The sequence below is a fragment of the Equus quagga genome, chromosome 2, assembly GCF_021613505.1.
Source record: "Equus quagga isolate Etosha38 chromosome 2, UCLA_HA_Equagga_1.0, whole genome shotgun sequence".
Lineage (NCBI taxonomy): Eukaryota > Metazoa > Chordata > Mammalia > Perissodactyla > Equidae > Equus > Equus quagga.
Genome location: NC_060268.1, coordinates 45,667,327 through 45,685,926, shown reverse-complemented (window position 1 = coordinate 45,685,926; position 18,600 = coordinate 45,667,327). Strand labels below are relative to the sequence as shown.

The 18,600-nt window shown below is 41.3% G+C and overlaps 1 long non-coding RNA gene across 1 annotated transcript in view; it reads left to right on the top strand.

Annotated features, from left to right (window-relative positions):
• The window catches only part of LOC124235944 (uncharacterized), a 65,406-nt gene extending 62,388 nt beyond the window's left edge, over window positions 1-3,018 (top strand). Inside the window, exon 3 of the long non-coding RNA XR_006887610.1 lies at window positions 583-3,018. This is a non-coding gene — a long non-coding RNA (uncharacterized LOC124235944). The remainder of the gene's footprint in view (window positions 1-582) is intronic.
• Window positions 3,019-18,600: the final 15,582 nt, after the last annotated feature.

Genomic DNA, 18,600 nt, shown 5'->3' with positions numbered 1-18,600 from the left:
TTATTCCAATCTGCCTCCTCTCTAGTTTCTGATTTTTGTTAAATTATTTTTACAATTTAAAGATTTTTAACAGTTGTATTTTTTCTGTAACCATATTTTCATAATTGTTTAGTCTTAATCTAAATTTAAATCTGTTTACTATGTACCACACTTGCTTTTTTAAACCACAGTTTCTTTATTTCCAACTTTTCAATTTTGATTCATATGTTAGTTGGCCTGGTTTCATTTTCAAGTTTTTTCATTTTTTCAAGAACAAATTATGCGTGCTGTAGTCGGTGGGTTTTTGCATGCTTGAGAATGCCTGTTGCCTTAATATTTGAAAAGCAACTTATCTGGGCATAAAATTCTTTGCTCATACTTCCCTTTGATTTTTTAGTGACTGTTCCACTATTTTCCGGCATCAGGAGTTGCCATGGACAAGTTTAAGGAGAACTCAATTTCCCCCTTTAACGTGACACTTCTATTTTTCTGCTTGGATGCCTATATTATTTCTTTCTCCTTATTTATTTATTTATTTTTTTATCTTTTTGTTTTTTAGGGTTCTTGGTTTACTCATTAACATCTCTTTTTTTTAAATTTCAGGTGTACATCATTAATTCTCAATTTCCGTGTAGACTACATCATGTTCACCCCTCAAAGACTAACTACCATGCATCACCATACACATGTGCCCTGATGCCCCTTTCATCGTCCTCCCTCCCCGCTTCCACTCTGGTGACCACCAATCCAATCTCTGTCTCTATGTGTTTCAAGGGACAAATTGACAAAGAAGATGTACTATACATACACGATGGAATACTACTCAGTTATAAAAAGAGATGAAACCTTGCCATTAGCGACAACATAGACGGACCTTGAGCGTATTCTGCTAAGTGAAATAAGTCAGAGGAAGAAAGTCAAATACTGTATGATCTCACTCATAAACAGAAGATAAAAACAACAACAAACAAACGTATTTCTTTATCCTTAAAGTTCAGTAACTTCTCTACGTTGTGTACTAATTTTTCTTGGCACTACGCATGGTTTGTTTTTTTTGTCTACAGATTCAAATCTTTATGTCAAGAAAGTTCCTTCTAGTATATTTTTGAATATTTTTGTTGCTTCTTTTTTTCCATGTTCTTTATGAACATGAAGTATTCTGTATATTTTACACGTATATTGTCTTCTCTATAAATTATAGATAGCTTCATTTTTTCATTTTCTTTGTATATTTTTCTATATACTGTCTTATATCTTGTTTCATTTTATATTGTCCGTATTCTATTTTTATTATTTCACTATGATTTTCCTCTATGTAATGTTTTTCTTTTCTCTTCCAACTTGCTTCATCAATTTGCTTATTATCTTCCATTGTTTTTTAATCTCTTCTTATTATCTCTCATTGAGCATTTTTAAGTTTTAAAATTTCTTTGAAATTATAACTACTTGAATTATTTATTTTTTTCTATAGTTAGTTATCTTCCTCTTTTTTGCCTTCTCTTCCTCTCCCTAGGCCCCTCTCCCCCAGACTCCCCTTGAGCCCCCTTGCCCCACTCCTCTCTTCTTTCTCTCTGGTCTGTGTTTTATGTTGGTTCTTTTCTGATGATTATATATCTCTGCTTGGGGCCAGGTATTCTTGTTTTTTAAAGCTTCAGTGCATAGTTGTGTATCTGGTTGTTAGTTTTAGTTCTCTATGTGAGCTGGCATCAGAGTATGACAACTGACAGATGGGTGGTGTGGTTCCACGACCGGAAATGAATGAATCCAGGCTGCGGTGGTGAGAGCACCGAATCTTAACCAGTAGACCACCAGGGCTGGCTCCCAGGTATTCTCAATGAATAGAATGGGAAGAGATGGGAAATGAACTTGGAAAGCTCACAGCTTCAGTTCAGTTTATTCTTCTAAAACTCCTCTCCAGATCTTATCTTCCCTTTGCTGCTGAGGCTCATCTCACCTCAATTTTAGCCATCAAGAGGTTGAAGTGGCTGGTGGGAAATCTTCCCCTTCCTCCTAGGCTCTCTGTTACCTCCTAATCTCCATCACTCAGGAAGAGAGGCTGTAGAAAAAACTGGAAGGGCAACGTGACTTTTCCTTCAGCTTTGCCTCCCTGCTACCTGGTTGTGCCAAGCAGGATCTCTATGGCAACATCGCCCACTTCTCTTGTGCTGGCACATGGCTGTGGATTTGATTGCTCTGATCAAAGGAACACTGGACAGACCTTTTGGAACTTTGATGCTCACTTACAGGGAAACCTGTGTCTTGCTGGAAGTCCAAGGGCAAAGATGTTGGATGTCAATGCCTTCTCTCATTGCAGTTTGAATTGTAAGCTGGACTTACCATGTTTTTCATGAAATAAGGACTGACAAACTGGGTCAGTTTGGGGTTTCAGACTTGGATATTTGCCAGCATTTTTTTTCAAAAATGAATGAAGTGAGCCTGTCATATAGAGGAAAATAACTGACACTATCTGTTGACCACAAAATTCAAGCTTTCAAGAGAAAATTAGAACTTTCAAAATCTTGTATCTACCACTACGAATTTGACAGTTTCTCAACACATAGATACTTTTCTGATGAGATTGGTGGTTTTAGCAAATGTGATTTTTTGATATCACACAATACTTGTAACATGTGCATAACTGAATAAATCAATGTTTTCCAAATCACCACCAATCATGCATGCTACAAAATCATGCATGGGGCAAAATTCCATTCAAAGTGCAAGGGAAATCAATGGATTTTAATGTAACAGAGTATTAACTGAGTCATTGATATAGTTTGGCATTATACGTTGCAATTAACCTTTAAGAAACTACCACTTATTGAGTTTTGGTATAATATCAAAGAAGAATATCTAGAATTATCTGGAAATCCTTTTAAAATAACTTCCCTTTTACAACTGTAATCAGTTTGAGGCCATATTTTCTTCAGATATTTTAACCAAAACAATATAGAGTGATCGATGGAGAATCCAGCTGTCTCCTATTAAGCCAGACATCAAAGAGATCTGCAAAACTGTGAGACAGGCTACACTTCTCATTACATTTTCTTGTTTTGGAAAATACAGCTATCTTTATTAAAATGTTATTTATGTTAACGTGAAATGCAGTTATTATAGTATAATAATAATTGTATAATTTATTTTTAAATAAATTAGTAAATAATTGTTTTAAAATTTTCTTTGTTTTAATTCCCAATATAGTAAATGTTATAGATATAACTCACATAAATGAAAGATCTTTGGAGTCCTTAATAATTTTTTAAGGATGTAAAGAAATCCCTAGATTGATAAGTGTACAAGGTAGTAACGCGATGAGTGGTGCAGGAGTGCAAAAGTAAAAGAACCATTATGGGTTGGATTTGGCTCCATTGCAGAGTGGGATGCAGACCATGGATTTCTAAAATTGAGGTGGGAGAAGCAGAGGAGGAACAGTGTGAGAAAAGGTGTGGTGGCAGGAATAGTCAGGGTAGGTGTGGACGACTGTGAGTCAAGCAGTGAGAATGCTTCAAATCTCTCCTTCTTTCCCTTCATCTCTCTAGACCTTCTATTATCACATCCTCCCACCCCTACCACCACCCACCCCAACCACAGCTGGCAAAACTTCTCTACTTTTAAGGATGCATGTGATTATATTGGGTCCACCTGGATAATCCATACTAATTGCCTCATCTCAAGGTCCTTGACCCTAATCACATTCTACAAAGGCCCTTTTGCCATGTAAGGTAACATATTTGCAGGTCCTGGAGATTAGAACATGAACATCTTGGAGAGACCATTATTCTGCCTACTTGTCTTAGTCTGTTCACGCTGCTATGACAAAATGCCATAGATTGGGTGGCTTATAAATAACAGAAATTTATTTCTCACCGTTCTGAAGGCTGGGAGGTCCAAAATTATGGTGCCAGCATCACTGAGTTCTGGTGAGGGCTCACTTCCTTGTTGACAGCTAGTGCCTTCTTGCTGTGTTCTCCCATGCTGGGAATGGGCAAGAGAGCTTTCTCAGGCCTCTTTTATAAGGGAACTAATCCTATTCATGAGGGGTCATTCCTTAAGACCTAATCACCTCATAAAGGCCTCACCTCGTAATACCATCACCTTTCAGGTTAGGATTCAACATATGAATTGTGGGGGGGGGGGGGGGGGGGCACAAACATCCAGACAATAGCACTACCACGCCACGGGATATTTTTGAGCAAGGAAATGGCATAATGACAGTAATATTGAAGTAAAAAAATTCCCCAATAGTTACCCAGTATGGAACTGACCTGGTGCCAACTTTGGGGCAGAGCTCTGCCTCTGTGAAAAACAACTTCCATGTGTTTTTAGTGCAATACAGATGATGCATCCAGAAGGACATCTGCTGATATTCTGGCAGGCAGATCACTTTCCCATTTCCTGTCCTACCCACATTTGTCATTCAGGTCACCAAGGGGACAAACATCCACAGCTTCTAGAAGCAGCTTCTTCTCTTCATTTCTTATCTCTGAAATGTTTCAGGAAAAGAAAGAACACAGAAATGCCACACTAGATCTTAGAAACCAACATGTCAGCAGGGTAGGGAATGTCCTCCTCTCAGGAACTGGGATCTTAGGGGTGACCTTTCACATGAAGCACTTTGTTAAATCATGTGGTGGGGTTACCAAATCTTGAAGTCAGAGGCAACATTGGAATGAGTGTTGGGTTACCACCAGTACTCTGAAGAGGGAACAATAAGCTTAAATGCTTTTGAGTAATGATTTATCAGGAAGGACAAATTATGAAAGAATGCTTGAATTAGACAAAAGAAACCCACAAGATGGATGTAGCTCAAATATTTCCCAACATAAGCTTCCTTTTGAAAGTAATTGAAATGTTTGTCTGCCTTCCCATCGCATTTATGTGTGATATGTTTAGCAGTTAACTAAGGAGGACAGAAAGGGAATCCCTGTGGTATAAATTCCAGGAACAACTTCAGACTCCTCCAAAGGTCACTTATAAATCAGAACAAGCCCAAATTCACAAGCTAGTCTTAAACAGAATCAAGTATCCTATAAAAATAAGACAAAATGACCAAAGCCATTATTTCCACCCCCTCAAACCATTTATAAAAAACAGGATGCTGTTTCTTCGGTCAGACAAATAACTTACCCGGGGCGTTCTTAACTATTGATGCTGAATATTATAGCATAAGAACCAACTTCGGCATTTTGCAACTTATATGAAGTATATTATCTGTTCAATTCTCTTGAGTGCGTGCAGTTTACTATTTTTGCCTATGCATGTTTTCTCAGGGAAAAGATGTCTTAAAGTCAGGACTGTTCTTAAGCAGAACACCTTCTCACTTCTCCTTTGCAAAATTTTCTTCCCCAGCGGAAGCCATCCCAGCCCTTCTCCCTGCAACCTACCCCAGGTGGCCAGGGGCATTGTTACCTAGAGTTCTGTAATCTCCTATTCCTAGTCCATTGACAGTTCTCTTAATTATACCTCCTCCTTTTGGACCCAAGATGTTGTCCAGCTAATTTTAGACAGATGTAACCTAATGGACTAGAGTCCCTTCCAGGCAGCGTAACATTTGTAACCACTAGACATCCCACGGTGACTTTAGCTTTTTTAGCTCACAATTTGGGTAGGTTTTTTGAATATGAGAATGAAAAGTGAAGTGGGTAGTGACACCCTAAGGGAGGGCCAGGGTAAAGTGCTAAATTTGGGGACCCTGGGCATCTAGCTGGAAGACTGCATGTACTGAGGAGCCAGAAAGTAAGTGTAAGGAGAGTGGTTTAGAGAGTTTCTAAAAGGAAAATTTTAATATATTAAAGAAAAACTATGTCTCCTTCACAGGTGTGCCTTTGCCTCCAGTCTGTCATTTGGGTGGGCCTTTTTAGTGTCCACCAATTGCACTAAGGAGGCAGTTAGGGTCAGTCACGTGTCAAAAGAGTTTGTGCCCTACCATGGGAATCACTAGTACTTGGCAATTTTATTTGGGAGTTCAAGAGGCAGAAACAAAGAGCCTTGGGAGATGTGAGTTTGCAGCATGCTACAACCAGATCAGCCAAGGGAAACCTCCTCTTATAACCCTCGGAATAGTTGGCCCAAACTTGGAATCCAGAAACGGCAGATCAGTGCCTCAAGCACTAACCTTGTGTTATAAACTGGACACTAGGTTTGCTCAACAGAGTCATCCTTCTCCACTGTTTCACACAGATCTACATGCTTTGCAGGTTTTCCTTCTTTGTTTTTTTTCCTCCCCAAAGCCCTAGTACACAGTTATATATCCTAGTCATAAATCATTCTAGTTCTTCTATGTGGGATGCTGCCACAGCATGGCTTGATGAACAGTGTGTAGGCCCGCACCCAGGATCCGAACTGACAAACCCTGGGCTGCCAAAGTGGAGCTTAACCACTCAGCCACGGGGCTGGCCCCATGGTGTCCCTTCTTAACACCCATTAATTTTGACTGTTCATGTATTAATTCTCTTAGATGACTTAGGATGTGATTTGTAAATTTATTAGGGTTTAAATTGGGGCATTATCAAATTACTTCACATGGATCTGTGGTTTGGAGGGAATAGAACTGAACTAGGTGTAGGGAAACTTGGATTCTAGTCTATATTAGTTTAGATAATGCTATCTGCTATAACAAACAATCTCCAAATCTATCTAGGCTTAAACGTAATAGAAGCTTATTCCTCGCTCAGGAAAAGTCCAAATGTGTATTCTTGATTTGTGTGCTGCTCTCTTCCAAGTGGTGATGCAGGGACCCAGGATCCTTCCATCTTGAGGCTCTGCTATCTTTAAGATGTGGCTTCCAAGGCTGTTATGTTCATATGTATCAAGGTGAAAGAAAAAGAAAAAAGAGCAATGAAGGATCTTTTAAGTTTTTAAAGTAAGTTTTTATGAGCTGGACCCAAAAGGAGTGCATATCATTTTGGCTCACCACTCCCTTGACTAGAATTCGGTAATTTGGCCACCTCTAACTGCATGGGAGGCTGATAAATTTAATCTAACACTGTATCCAGGAAGAAAAGAAAATGGATTAGGTGACCAGCTAGACATTTTATGCAATATAATTCTAGTTCTGTCACTATTTATTTGATCTCTCCCTTTAGATTATTTTAATAGCAAGGACCATTTCTTAACCATTTTTACAACTCCCAGAATATTTAGAAAAGGGCCTTACATTTAGTACATGCTCACTACTGTATGCTTGCCTGATAGACAATAAATGAACAAATAGTGTTGAATGTTCATAATTCTGCCCTTCCTACAGCTCAGGACATTGGGTGTTGTTCTAGAGGACTGAGAAATATTGTCCCTCAAAAAGTCACAAAATATTTATCTCAGGATCACCTTGGCTGTGGAGGAGACTAATATTAATGCTGCAGGACAGGGCAGCTCAAGAAGAGAAACTGCTGTCAAGAGCTGAACATCAAAGAAAAGTCCAATCAGAGAATCGGTAACTAATTAGGACAGGAGGGAGGACCTCCATCACTCGGCTCATGCTGGCCAGGTTCCCTGGGAGAACAGCAACCGCTCTGGATGGGTTGGAGAGGGCTCTGGACCAGGCTTGGAGCTTCTTCAACAAAGAAGGGCATGCATGGTGGTCACAAAAAAGAACAGACCCACAAGGATGTCACAGCCTATAGAAGAACGTGCAGCAGACTGCACAGGAATAATTAAACAATGATAGGCCCCAGCACAAAAGATCTCTTCCTCCAAAAAGTACAGGTGATGTTGTGGGGGACTGGGCTGAAATCACGCTGCTGTCTATACCTAGTACCTCTGCTTTGTGGGTAGTTTGTTAAGCCAGCATGCTTAGTAGAGAACACTAATTTGGGAGTCAAAAGATCTGGGCTGTATTTCCAGGCCCATGACTAACTAGCAGTGTGATTTTGGGCTAGTTAATCTACCTCTCTGGACCATATCTTCATCATCTTTATAGGAAGAGTTGGATTAAATGGGTGATGACAAATACACGGTTACATCTCACCCCAGTGTCCATGGCAGACACCGAGAATCAAACATCACTCTTTTTTACTGAGCCAATATATGATTTCAGGATCACTATCAACATCCCATCTAGGAAGTCTCTACCAATCAACTAGAAATGACACATTTGTGTTAACTATGTCTTTTGTTTTCTGTGTTTTGATGCTTTGATATCTGGGGCCTTCTTGACCCTGGATGTACTCTGCCTCCCAAGGTTAGCCAATTCCTAGAAAAAGGAAACAACTGGCCTGGGAGCACACTTTTCAAATGCAAACCAACCAATCCAGAGCCCATAACACAACCACCTTCTTTATCAGGCTCTCACTCTGAGCCACTATCCACCTGCCCTAATCACCCCACGGTCAGGTACTAGACAACAAGGAATAGTGCCCATGTTCCAGAATCTGCTGAAATTATCCAAATTAGCCAATCCTAAACCTACTTACTCTGCCTTGCCTGTTCCTTCCCACAGTTCTTGCCCACAGTTCTCACCTCCCTCTGCCTCCTGCCTGACCTTGGTGCTTCCCCCTGTGGCCCCCCATGGCATCGAGTGCCCCCTTCTTTTGGGATCTGCTAATATTATAAACTGTCTTTTCAATGGCAGTCATCTCTTGATCTGTTGGCCTTACCATATCTAAGTGATAATAAAACCTACATTAAAACAACATAGGATGAAACCTCCTCGCCCCTTGAAGCAGATGATCTCTGGAGTCCTTTTTAGCTCTAGCAATCTTTTATCCTCTTACTTCAAATAGCAGAGCATTGTATTGTCTTTAAAACAGATATTTCAGTTATAATAAGGTCTTGATCTTCTGGAGTTACCCAGTCTTTAAAGCCAAAGGTTTTCTGAATCAGGAGTTACATAAAGAGAAATTACACAGAAAGTCTTGTGTAAGAGTCATTGCTTAAGTGGAGGCAGGGGAAAATGTTGGTCCTCTTTTGGAAAACCCTTCATTTTTGCTCTATTATAGCTAAAGGATAAAAATCATTCTAGTGTGCCTTTTTTGGACTTAGGTTAACATTTCTACTTTCCTCAGCTCTTCTCTTTTCTTTGCTTTTGGAACCAGAGTAGTAGAATGTTCCCTCCTGATAGTGTGTGACTGTGTAAGTTTGGGTTGTATGCTAAGAAGAATCAAAAAAATATTGAGGTAAAATTATCCCTTTAAAAGACATATGAGCACAGTGTTTTGCATGTAGTGAGTGCTCAATAAATACTTCTAAATTAATCAATTAATAGTAAATGAATACATGTTTTTGCTATTATATATTACATGATGTTTGGCTTGAATTGTGTCCCCCACAAAAACTCAGATGTTGAAGTCCTAACCCCAGTATCTCAGAATGTGATCTTATTTGGAGATAAGGTATTTACAGAGGTAATCAACTTAAGATGAGGTCATTATGGTGGGCGCAAATCCAATATGACTAGTGTTCTTATAAAACAGGGGAAATTTGAAGACAAACATGTATACAAGATAAACGCCAAGTGAGCGTCAAGGCAGAGATCAGGTTGAGGCCTCTACAAGCCAAGGAAATCCAAAGATTGCCAGCAAACCACCAGAAGCCAGGGGAGAGACCTGGAACAGAGTCTTCCTGAGAACTCTCAGAAGGAACCAACCCTGTTGACATCTTGATCTCAGACTTCTAGCCTCTAGAACTGTGAGATGATGAAATTTCTTTGTTTAAAAGTAAAAGGCACATGGAGTATAAGAGAAAACACAAGAAATATATTCTAGTATATGAAGAACTAGAAAAATAATGGGATTACTGAATATTTACTGAATAAATGAGCCAAGTTCTAAACTAGTACAGTGATTCATTATGTAGATTTAATCTATCACCTCATCCTTCTTTGCCTCTACTCTTTCTTTGAAAAACAATTATTCCAACCCCTCTCCAAATACACTTCATAAAGATGTTATGAGGAATCATTTGGCTTTCAAAATAAATCTGGAAATTGCTTTCAGTTACTATAAAAATTGCAGAGAAGGATTATGTGCAAGACAAAATTACGCAAGCATTTGTGTAAGGAAATAAACAAGGAAGAGCATTTCAGTTCAAGAATTAATACTTTGCTTCAAGTTGTGATAAAAGGGTATTAAGTTGTTGGAAACTGGGAAAACAGTTAATTCTTTTTTCAGGAAGTTCTGCGCGAATTTTTTACTTTTGTTACTATGTTTGGTTCTGAAAATGCACCCATTCACAAAATCTCTGTGCAGTTGCACAAAACAGATGTATAATCCTCTGAAATGGGCCAGGACTCAAGTTTGAAGTACAGTTGGCTGGACATTTAAGAACACAATGAGGAAAAGGCTCACCTTTCTCCTCCACCTGAAGCTGCCAAGTGAAACTTTCCAAATATTCTAGAAAAAGAAGATGCTTCTGATTTATATTCTGTTTTTTGCAAACGGAAATATGTTTTTTTAAAATGAAAAAAGGAAGAATGAAGGAAACAGAGTAAACATCAAGGAACTAATTTTGTGTGGATGGAAAATACAGCTGTGGGATATCTGGGCTACAACTGCATAAAAAAGAAAAAAAATGGAAAAAAAACCCCAAAACACCCTAATATTCAATGCCTTAATTTGAAGATGAAGGCGAGGTGTTAAAAGAATGGTGGGACTGAGGGACTCTGTCAAAAAGATGCCCTTTTCTCTGTGTCTCAAAGACCTTTGAAAGATTACAAAACCTTTCTAAGGTTGGAAAAACTGCCTTCTTCTGCATACTTTGAATTTCTCTGTCCATGGAAATTTAACACCTCCTAAAAATACTAGCTCTAGATATACAAACATAAAAATTGTTCACAGAACCCTTCAGGAGTATATGAGTTTAGCTGGTTTTCTCTTGCTTTAAGGTCAACACAATTTTGAAAATTCTAAAGACCCTTCCTTCAAATAATAGGTTCAGGAGAGTGGCACACTCTCTCTCCACAAGAACTAAATTAATATCATCTGCAGGGCCAAGAATTCTGGGGCTTGAAAGAAGAGGTAAAATTAAAATATTGGGTATACCATTTAGTTCAACTCTTCCATTTTGAAGATGAGGTAGCTGAGGCTCAGAGACGCAGTGCACACCGGAACTTACCCTGAGGTCCCTCTGTAGGCAGTGTGCAACAGGCCTCACTCCAGGTCTTGCCCATCCTCTTGCTGCAGTGATCATGGAACTGTGTCTCTATAGGTCTCACTAGAATCATTGACTGAGTCTGAGGAGAAGACTTGGGGTGTCCTTATCACCAATCCTCCTCCATCCACACCTCTGCCCTATAGATTCTAAAATACCAGGGGGCTCTCGGTAAGGGTTTTGAGCAAGATATGGGGGTGCTAATTGAAAATGCAAGGTGAGGAAGCAGGGCCTGACATTCCCAAGGGCAACACTAAGTGGTATGGCCCTTGCATTTTCACCCTTTCCTTCACTTTTTCTTTCCTTCTGAAAATGTTTTATTTTGAGCAAGACTTAAAGGTGAACATAATACGAATCAGAGTCATCTTTTTTCTCTTGAGAATTTGGAAGGTTTCACTGGCATCTTCAGGTGGGGGAGAGAGGTAAGGCTTTTCTTTGTGGTATCCTTACACGGTCTAGCCAACTGTTCTTCAGCTTGAGTCCTGGCCCCTTTCAGAGGTCCCTGGTTGGACATCTATTTTGCCTGACTGTCCAGAGGTTTTATGGAGAGATGTATTATCAGAAACAAAAGGATTTGTCTATAGCATTTCCCAAATTTAAATGTGCATATAAATTACCAGGAGGACTTGTTAAAACACAGATTGCCGGGCCCCATGCCTAATTTCTAATTCAGTAGGTCTGGGGCAGAACAAGTTCCAACAAGTTCCCAGGTGATGTTACTGCTAGTCCCAGAGTTAAGGGCTAATGGGACCACTTGTCTCCTGAGATCCAACCTTAGATATGCTCCTATTCACCTTACCTGCTGCCACATCTCCGATAAGCCCTCTTTTTGCCCTGACTCAGTGAGAGGTTATTACCCATGTGAGGCAGAGATGGTGACAATGATGGGCATTGTCATCTTCTCATAGGAACCTTGCTGCTTTTATTCCTATTTAGTGATTATTGTAGACTTCTTTTTAGGCTCTTTATCTTACCCCTCACACATAAATGACCACAAAATCCTACAGATTCTGTACTCTAAATCTCTACAGAGACTTTTCCTTCTCTCTCTAGCCCCTTTCTCACCTCCTTGATTCAGGTGACCATTATCTCTCACCCAGAATTCTGTAGCAGCTTCCTATTTAGTCTTCTCTTTTATTCCACTATCAGAGTAAGTTTCCTAACACAGAAATCTGATCCTAGAACTCTGCTGCTCAGAATTGCTCCAGTGTGCCCCCTTCACCTTTGGGAGAGGGGTGGAGGGGCACTGATGTCTTAGGGACATTCATTTTCCCTTTTCCTCATCCTCTTCCTTCCTCCAATCACACCAACACTCATAGCGTTCTAGACCAAACTTGGCAGAAGGAGGAGGAGGTTAAATTGGTCAACCTCCTTCTACTTAAAACTGCTACTTTTTATTTTAGTTTGATGAGCATTTATAGGTAACTACTATTTGCAATGCTTTGTACTTTTCACCAATCATCACAAAACTCAGGTGGGTTACTGGAAGAAAAACATGAGACAGAGTTAAGGAGCTACCTAATGTTATACCCAGCGAGTTAGATGATGAATCTGGAAGACAAAACATGTCTCTGGTTGCCTGTCCAGGTTTCTTGACATTGAATCTCGCAATAGTCTTCAATGTATGTCAGACAGTAGAGGCTAAGTGAATAAGCCCTAACTTCAGTCACTCCTAATTAGAAACCTGGTTCTGCCCCGAGGAAACCATGAGTAAACTTCTTACTCTTTTGAGCCTCCATTTCCTCAGCCTGAATTAACCTTAGTTAGCTTTTATTCTTCTTTTAATAACCCCTTTGTGGTAGCAGCATTCTAAGATGACCACGTGATCCCCGTTCCTGGTATCCTGCCTTGTGAAAACTTCTTCCCTGAAGGGTGGGCAGGACCTGCAACTTGCTTCTAACTAATAGGATAGCAATGTTAAGCGATATCTCTCTCACGATTATGTTGTGTTGTAGAAGGGATTTTAAAGATGAAAGTAGGGTTCCTAATGAGTTTGACTTCAGTCAATCAAAAGGAGATTATTCTAGATGGGCCTGCCCTAATCAGATAGTCCTTTAAAAGAGGGCTTAATCCTTCCCTGAGCTCAGAGACTTCAGACAGTAGAGATTCTCTTTCTCCTGTTGGCCCTGAAGAAGCAAGTTATCAGGAGTTCTACAGGTGTAAGAAAATAAATTCTTCCAACATCCACATGAACTTGCAAGAGGACCCCTGAGTCCCAGATGAGATTGCAGCCCCTTGAATGCAGTCTTGCGGGATCCTAAACAGAGGAGCCAGTTAAGCTTTGCCTGGAGTCCTGATGCATGGAAACTGTGAGATAAAAAATGCATGTTGTTTTAAGCCGCTAAATTTCCCTTAATTTGTTATACAGCAATAGCTAACTAATACATCCCTTTTCCCTATATTTCACCACCAATTTCCCACTTCCCCAATAAAAAGGGGGAGGGAGGGGACAAGAACCAAAGCACAGACTCTATTGACTGGGTGGAACTGGTTTGAGAGCAATCACATCTTTACCCCACCCATTCCTAACCCTAGATAGGCAGAATGGCTCTCAGCACTGTTGCTCTGAGAAACCAAAGGATGTACCCTGAAGGGATACAGCTAGCCTACCAGGGGGCAGAGGAGTGTGGGACTGGACTAGAGGATGTTCTTCTTTTTCCGCTTTTTCCATAGTTCTGCATTTTTCTGGAATTCCAGGAGGGGAGCACTGTGCCAAATGAAGAGGGTGAAGCTGGCTGTGCTTCCCAGGCTCTGGGCAGCCAGGAGAAGGCAGCCGCAATCACTCAAGTACTAAAGGCTTCCTGGATACTTAGCAGATGTAGAGTCCTGGGCTGGGCTCTACAGAGCTGAGAGACACAAAGAGTACCGTGATGTGCTCTGTTGGGACCTTTAAAGCCTACAAAAACTGGTGGGGAAAACAATATTAACATATGTGGAAGTTGAAGTAACTAAGAAGGCCACGTCAAATGGTTGGCATAGGCTGTAAACCACGGCGTGGAGAAATGGAGCTGGGTTTAAAGACACAACATCCACAGTCATAGTTTGATCCTGCCACTAATTGTCTTAGGACTATAGTCCCTCACAGAACCTCTTTGGGTTTTGGTTTCTTCAACTCTAACACAAAGGGCTTGGATGATTGGTAGTTTCTATTTCTTCAGAAGTATATTCCCTTTCTCAAGTGAAATAAAGAAAACAGATGAAAAGCAGAACTTTTCTGGTTAAAGCAGAGGACCCAGAATAAAAGATTATGAGCCTAAGTTTCCTTCTGGCTTAGCTATCTTCTGATGCTACTATGCCTCCCTGGGAGAGCTGGCAGGGAAATGGACTGGGCAGATTAAGGCAGGTTTAAGCACCTTACTACATTCACAGGGGCCTTACAAGTGTGGTGGGGCTTGTGGAGAGAGGAAGCCATACAAGAGTGTGAGCCCTCTACACTTGCAGGGCCTCTGAGGCACATATCAAGAACAGACACAGCTGTCTCACTTCTAGCCTTTCCTCCACTAGGCTCGCAGCTGGTTGGCTAGAACTTTCTCTGATGCCCGAAAGACTGCTCTACACTGGGTCCCAGCTAGAAAAACTGAATTATGTAAGTTTCATTCTCTTATAGGAATTGTTCCAGGAAAGTCAGTTTGTCACTTGGGAGGCGCTGCATTTCAACTTCATGTGGCATCAAAGAGAAACTCCCACCCCACCCGTACTCCCAATCCCAATATTCTATTTCACAATTTGTCTGTTCACATATTACAAACATCCTCACCCCACCAACCCTCAAAGCCAGCATTATAAGCACAGACAATAGAAACAAACCTCTCCAGATCCTGTAGTTTGGGCCCCGGCCAATTCCTTGTATAAGAGCTTTTGTACTCATGTGTCTGTAAGCCATCTCAGACAACTAGTGTGTAGTGTGTAGACAGAAGACTAATAAATGAGAAGGATGTTCAGTTTTCATTCACTGCATATACTGAACACCTACCATGTGCCTGATGCTGTTCTAGCCACAGTGGAAACAGCAGTGAACTAGATAGACACCGTTTCTACTTTCTTGGAGCTTACATTCTATAAGGGGAGAGAAGAAATAGAAAATAGTCACATGTAGGAGACATAAACAAACAGGATAATTTAGAGTAAAATAAGGCCACTGAAAGAAATAAGCAAGGAGATGGGATAAATGGAAATCAAATGAGGTGGGGGAAATGCCTTTGGTGGAGGCATTCCAGAAAGTCTTCCCAGAGGATGCGGCATGAAGCTGAAACCTGGGGCTCAGGAGAAGCCAGTCAAGCCAGGAAAATGTTTCTAAGAAAGAGGTGACAGCAAAATCGAAGGCCCTGAATCAGCAGAGGGCTCAGCCTGTTTGAGGAAGTGAAAGGCCAGTCTGGCTGCAGTATGGGGAGTGCTGGGAGGGTGGCATGCCTTTCCAATGCATCCAGCTCTCTTTTGAAAAACTTAGCTGGAGCAGAAGGTGTGGGTTGAGCCCTGGCTCTGCCACTAGGTGCTCATTAATAGTCTGTAAAAGTCAGTACAGTTTTCCCAATTTCCTGAGTCGGCCACAATGGCAATAACTTGACCCCAGACAGCAGAGGCTGGTTCTTCTGGCCACTGTAATGATTGGATTGAATTGCTTCTGCGTCTTAGGTTGGGGGCCCTGGGAAACAGACTCTGAGATGGAGATTTGGATGCAGGAAGTCAATTGGGAAGCACACTTGAGAACTCCCATGAGGGAGTGAGGAAAGCGAGATTTAGTGAAGCAGTTGTAAGAAAGGCCAGAGGGAGCTCTGAAGCTGGGAAAGCCTTTCAGAATTATCTCAAATTGAGGTACAGACTCCAGGCTTTTTACCTCCATGTTGACCAGTAATTGGATGTGGGCTGTTCCTAGGTAAGGAATGTAACTTTGGGTGAGACAGCTCCCTTCACCTAAGGACAAGGCCCAGAGAGGGACGTGGCTGGGAGCCATCAGCAGGCAACACTCCCAGCACTGCGAGAATGCATGTGTCTGTCCTGCAGTGGGAACTGGACAGCAGACCACAGCATTCACTACACTCACAGATGTTCTGGCCGACCTGACAACCACCAGCCATCACTGAGACTCAGCTACCCCTGGGATTTCTCTGCAACCAAGACCATGGCTATTGAGAGGAGACCATTTTGCTATTCTCCATAGGAAAAATTTATTTTAATTTTTTTCTGAGATTGCTTAGAAGCATATTAAGGTCAAATTTTTAAGATGTTCTGTTAGATAGGCCTCCAGGCAGATAGTTTCCATGAGAGTAAAATAAACAAATTGCAAAAGATATGTGTTCCTGGCCACTGTATGCTATTCAGGATTTCTCACAACTTGCCACACCCATGGCCACTGCTTTCCTAGATGGGTTTCAGAGCAAGGACATCCTAAAGTCCCACAAAGCCCAGTTTCTGGCCCTCAGAGAGCAGATTAGGGCAGATCAAAGGGAAGGCTTCAGATTCTTGTATTTGTGGCAGCTCATGCTCCTATGAAGGTGGTTGTACGTCTCTGTGCAAATCCATTGGCACAGTCATTGGGCAGTGTGATCAAGTAGAGAACCAGCACTGGTGGATAGAGGATGATGGGGTGCCAGGTGCTACATTAGACAGGGAAGTTCACAAAGTCCTCTGGGACAAGAAGGTGATATTTGAGTTCAAAGCTGAATAAAGTGATGGAATGAGTCATGTAGATTTCTAGAGGTAGAAACTTCCAGAGAAAGGGAAGAAAATGTGCAAATGTCCTTGGGCTGGAGAATGTTTAAGTTACAGAAGGGAGATCAGTGCAGCTGGGGCACACTGGGTGAAGGAGGAAAGTGAGAGGGTTGGTGGGAGCCAGATCATGTGGGGTCAGGAAAGCAGACCACGGGAAGGACTTGGGATTATTACTAATTTTTTGTGAGATGGGAAGTCATTAGATGGGAAGTCATTAGAGTTCTGAACAAGGAGAGATATGTCTTGACAATGTTTTAAAAGACACACTGAGAGGGGCCAGCCTGGTGGCACAGTGGTTAAGTTGACACATTCTGCTTTGGTGGCCCCGGGTTTGCCGGTTAGGATCCTGGGTGTGGAACTACGCACTACTTGCCAAGCCATGCTGTGGCAGGAGTCCCACATATAAAGTAGAGGAAGATGGGCACGGATGTTAGCTCAGGGCCAGTCTTCCTCAGCCAAAAAAGAGGAGGATTGGCGGCAGATGTTAGCTCAGGGTTAATCTTCCTCAAAAAAAAAAGAAAAAAGAAAAAAAAAGACACGCTGAGAGAACAGACAGTAGGAAGGAAGGGCAGGCAGAGCACAAGTAGGAAGCTACTTAGCAATCAGGATATGAGAATAAGGTGGTGGAGGTGGTGAGAATCGATTGGATCCTGGATGAACTTTGGAAGCTGAATTTGCTGATGATTTGGCTGTAGGTGTGTGAGAGAGGGGAGTCAAGGGTGACTCCAAGTCCAAGTGTTGTTCCTGTGCACAGTCACACTCTATCCCACTCCCACCCCCACTGTATTTTACCACCCTCTTCTAATCCTGATGACTCTCACATTTACTTCCCCAAGTGCTTCAGTGTGACCCCTCTCTCCCACCCCAGGCCTGCCGTCTTTGATGGTGCCTCATACTCTATTTCTAAATGCCTTTTTATATTCCCAACTTTTCTATACCATGTCCTAGCCTATGAATTCCCTGCATAGTGACTGATTAGCTAGTTTTTGAAAGTAAATGAAGACTAAGGTGTCAATTTGAAAATGTCATACACCCCTAACACCCTATACATTTCCATTATTAATGCATCACCCCTTCCTTATCTCATAGTCATGGGCAATGCAGGAATTTTAGGCACTTAAGAGTCACTGGTGAGAGACGTGGGACATGGGGGCCTTTTCCAGCAGGAGCCACTTCATTTACTTTATCCTCACAACAATCTGATCAGTATTTTTATTCCCATATTACAGACAGAGGAACTGAGGTTCCAAGGGCCTGCGTCAAAGGTGTGGCTGGTAAGTCACAGAGCTGGGATCCAACCCAACCTGCCTGACTCCAGGGTCTGCCCTCTTCCCTCCGCCCCACACCCTGGCATTAGTTTCTGGGTAATAAGGACACCAAGAAAGGACCTGCTCTCTAGCTGTGGCACATTCCTGTTATTTCTGAGCTTCAGTCAGACAGGCGAGAGCTCAAAATGCCACCTGGTAAGTTTTTTTAGTGTTTCCAGTATTTGTTTCTAGTGTTCAAGACAGTTTTACAAACGATACTTAGAGTTACACTCTACCAATTCTCTAAAACTCCAAATTGCCTGCTTTATTTTTTATTTTGTTTTCTAATTATTTAAAAAAAATTTCTTTATTGAGTAAACACTGGTTTATAACATTATAGAAATTTCAGGTGTACATCATTATATATCAATTTCTGTGAAGACTACGTCATGTTCACCACCCAAAGACTAATTACTATCTGTCACCATACACATGTGCCCTTTTATTCCCTTCACCCTCTGCCCTCCCCAGTTCCCTCTAGTAACCACCAATCTGTTCTCTGTGTCTATGGTTTTGTTTG